Source organism: Microtus ochrogaster, assembly GCF_000317375.1.
Source record: "Microtus ochrogaster isolate Prairie Vole_2 chromosome 14 unlocalized genomic scaffold, MicOch1.0 chr14_random_1, whole genome shotgun sequence".
Classification (NCBI taxonomy): Eukaryota; Metazoa; Chordata; class Mammalia; order Rodentia; family Cricetidae; genus Microtus; species Microtus ochrogaster.
In genome coordinates this window covers 23,244,657-23,249,219 of record NW_004949096.1, presented here as the reverse complement: position 1 = coordinate 23,249,219, position 4,563 = coordinate 23,244,657, and positions in this window count along the sequence as shown.

The following is a 4,563-nucleotide window of genomic DNA, read 5'->3' as shown; positions in this document are numbered from 1 at the left end:
TCTCTCTCTCTCTCTCTCTCTCTCTCTCTCTCTCTCTCTCTCTCTCTCTCTCTCTCTCTCTTTCTATCCCTCCCTCCCTCCCTCCCTCTCCCCTCTCTGATGCATAACAGAGTGCAAAATTCCATCATCTAAACCTTTGCTTTAAATTGTATGGGAACTTAAGGTTTTCATTAAAATTTTGACTACTCATGAAGGTGAAGGAATGCGTTGTAATAGTTTTGCATAGATTTAAAGTTAGGAGAGTTTATTAATATTATGCATAAAGCAAGTGGAAATGAGACTTGTGTCCTGAAATACAACTTTCTGTCACTTGATTAGTTTCATGTTCAAGCTGATGTCAATTCTTTAATTTATCCAGAGTAGTTGGGTATGTAGTAGCTTGTGTGCCTTTTTCATATGAAGGCCATTCAGAGGGATTTGCTAGCAGGTAGATTTGCATTTTGAATATTGAAGCAAATATTTTCTATTCTTGTAGCCTATGCTTAATATTTTATATATAACTTTTAAAATATCAACTTAATTATTTAAGTAAATATAAATGAAAAATGGAGTGATAATGATTAATTCATAAAATTTGCTTCTGTAGGCTGAAAATGAATGAAAAACAAAAGCAAATTAATTCTACTTACATGCAGTGAAATCTCTCAATCTGGGATCCCCATCATAGATTGCTTTCCTATTTGTAAGAAGAAAAACAAAAAGTGATAGATTCAAATATTAACCACAATAGTTAAAAAATAACATACACAAGAAAAAAGAGACTTTCTGATCTCAGGGATGATAGCCGGTATAACTGGTCCCTCTAGAGTTAGGTAATTTGAATAGTCTTGTAGTTTTACAGAATGAACTAAATAATGAAGCCTTTCCACTCCCAACTCCTCACAGATTCATGGAATTCAAATCAACTACTTACGGATGTGAATGAATCGCCTGCCGATAACATTGTCAACAACATGGAGTTTTTCCAAACGATATATGTGAAAGATAAGAAGAAGACTAAAGGCCAAACATGAGAATAATATTTTCAAAAGCAGATGCTTCTGCCTATGATCTGATGAACTAGTTTATCACTATCATGTACTTTCTCATTTCTTTCCACATTTTCAAGAGCCTCTTGGAGCCTTATTAGTTCAGAAAACATGCTTAAAACCAGAATATTTACATCTTTCCAAATTCTTCACCAAACTGTAAATGATCTTGTGAGGGTGACTCAGGAACCCTCCCGAAGTGGCTGGGGAGACATCATTCTGGGAGCAGCATGGGACTTTCAGGACAAGAGGCAAGGTTGCTCACTGTGCCTATCCTGAGGCTGCGACAAAATCACTCAGAATTTGTTTTTTTCTACTACCTAATTATTTTTGCCTTGATTTTTATGACTGGCTTATAGCAACCTGAGAGACTGAATATCTAGCCAATCTATGACATAGTTATGCCTTTTCGAGCCTGAATTCCTCAGGTTCACCACAGGTTCTACTTCAATCATTAATCATTTTCTGACTTTTCTTTGGCCACAGAGACCCCTGCATAGAGACCTCTGCATTTGTCATGCAGATTATAATAACAGTTGGCATTATGAAGTATATCCATTCAGGTAAAGAACCGTATCGCCTTTGTTTAAAAAAAATTCTACTTTTAATTCTAGAGTTTTAGATGTCAAAAATATTATATAGTGTGTAGGTAGAGACTTTCCCTATATCCAGCATCTGATTTCAAAAGTTAATTAACAATAACTACATTATTATGGTACATTTGGTCCATGTATATTAGTTAATATGGTCTATCTGTCACATATGGGAATCAATATTGATACATTTCTGACTGAAATCCATAACTTATTTAGTTTCCCTTAAGTTTTACCTAGCATTGCACAAGAAGTAGAGGAAGCCCTGAGCAAGTCAACTGTAGATTAGATGTATGTTCACTCCGCATAGATAAAACCATGTGAAAGGCCCCATAGCCTTTGACTCAGTGAGATAGCAAAGCTTTCCTGAGAGAACTGAGGGTGAGTGTTGACATTTTGTGCTGAAAATGTCCAGCATAGATTCCCCCTTCATATATGTATAGCCTAAAGACCGCTTCCCTGGAGAGAATGGTCCTACTGGTCCAGCTGTATAACATAAACTTAGCTTCCCCATTATCAGTATGTAATAACCCAACCTCCTTGTCCACTTATTGTATGCAATAACTCCATCTCTGTTCAAATCTACACAATAAACACACTGAGACTCAGAGTGCTGAAGTTTCTCCAATGGAGAACGCAGGCCATACGATCACAGCATTTTGTCCGTGTGTCCCTTTGCCTGTCATTTCTCCATTCTCTAACTACCCCACTTAGGTCCAAGTCCTGGAGTCATGATGGACATGGCACAGTGTGCCTTTCTGTTCCAGTATTTCATTTTGAATCCCACTGAGATTCAAGAATCATGATGGTTTCAAGAAGTGCTCATAACTAGTGTTGAATGAATTATTCCTCTGTTGGCATTTTTGAAGTTTTTCTTATGCATTGGCTAAAGTATGACTTTGGGAACAGGAAGACTGGAAGTGCAATTTTTGCCGCATCAGATCTGTGTTTGTATTACCAATATGACATCATTTTGATGGTGACCTTGATCACCTGACTGAGACAGTAAAGGTCATATCTTGCAACTGTGATATTATTATTTCTCCCTCTCCTTTATACAACATTCTTTAGAAGAAAGGCACTAGATACAGCCAACTTGACTTAACAGCAAGTTATGCTCTACTTCCTCCAGGGTGTAGTATCTCCATAAATTATTTAGAATTCCCCTAAATGGGAGACTAATCTGTTTTATCCAATTTCTTTATTTGATTATTTATTCATGTAAGTAGAGATTCTTGGGTATTTGTTTAATCCAAATCTATTTTATTTATTTTGTTGTTCTTTTTATTTTAGCTCTGGGCATTGGAAGCTCTTTAGTTGTCTCTCGTGTACTTGTAAAGTATCCTGGTGTGTGTGTGTGTATGTGTGTGTCTGTGCTTGTGCATGCGTATGTGTGCGTGTATAGGTGTGTTGAGTATTTCCTTGTTTTTTGGTGTTACATACTCAAAACTTAAATGTTTGGTCCAGCTTAAAACTCACCATTGTGTAAATTTTTTGCTTCCATTTTTGTTTTTTTAAGAACTGGAAACCAAAATCTAGGTGTACATATGTTCACTGCTACTGTGGATCACTATTTTGATCTTTTAAGTTAATAACCAAAGAAACACCATAAACTGAACTATATGAATTAAAATATTTTATAATAACCAAAGAAACACCATAAACTGAACTATATGAATTAGAATATTTTGTATGTAACCATCAAAGTCTTTATGAAATATTATTGTAAATTCATATTGGTATCTCTTTAGTCCATTATAGCATACATCATTCTAGCCTCAAACTCTTATCTATAATTACATCTACAACAAGAAATCTGGCTCTCAGCATTCTTCACGTAAACACTTCATGTTCCATTTCTGTACACACGCACAGTGGTAGCAGAGTTCTGACTTCATATCCTGATGGTCGACAATGCCATCAGTGAGGGTATAGTGCTTAAGTGCAGCTTCTGATGTTTTAATCTTGCTAATTCTACTCATTTCTAAAGACACATTGGTAAGCACCACTCTAACCACTTACTCAAGTGAGGTCATGTCACCTGCCAAATCCCTTCATAGGAATCTTCTTAAATGCTTTTTAAAAGCATATATATTAAGGTTCACTCTGTGACTTCTGAAAAATACATTTCAATAATCTGTATAATCTATAAAAGGAATTCCTTGCATCTCTAGTAACTCAGTGAATTTGGTTCCTATTATTTTACATTTCACAAAATATTAACTAATTATCCTTGCAACTGTAATTCCGTATTCATAAGGCTAAAGATTATCAATAATTTAAGGTCAACTTGAACTTAACAGCAAATTCTAGGTCAGTCTTAGCTATGTAAGTATTGAATATCTTGAAACAACAGCCAAACTAGACCCAATGGACTCTTCAATAAGAGGGATGGCTTAGAGGTTAAAGCATTTACCAAGGGAAAATAGCACTTGTTTTCAGATACACAGAATCCATATAAATTCCTGGCAAACATGAAGGCCTCCTTCCATCTTCAGGAGGCTTAGGGATCTCTGAGTCAATCTAGCTAATGAGATTAATCATATAGATGAATTCTGTGTTTCATTGAAAGATTCTGTCTCAAAGAATAAGATAGAAGATTCTGGATATCAGCCTTCGGCTTCTACATGCTCACAAGCTCCCACATGTGTGTGTTTAGACATACTTGAACACATTTACACACACACACACACACACACACACACACACACACATACCTACACAGTACATGCAGATACATATGAAATGAAGAAAAAGAAAAACAAAACAAAGCAATAAATCAAACAATCAAACAAATAAAAACAACCCTAACTGGGTCTTTATTTTTTATTTTTTTTATTGAAAAAATTCCCGCCTCCCAATTCCCTCCCCCTCCCCCCACTCCTCTCCCCCTCCCTCTCCAATCCTAAGAGCAGTCAGGGTTCCCTGCCCTGTGGGAAGTC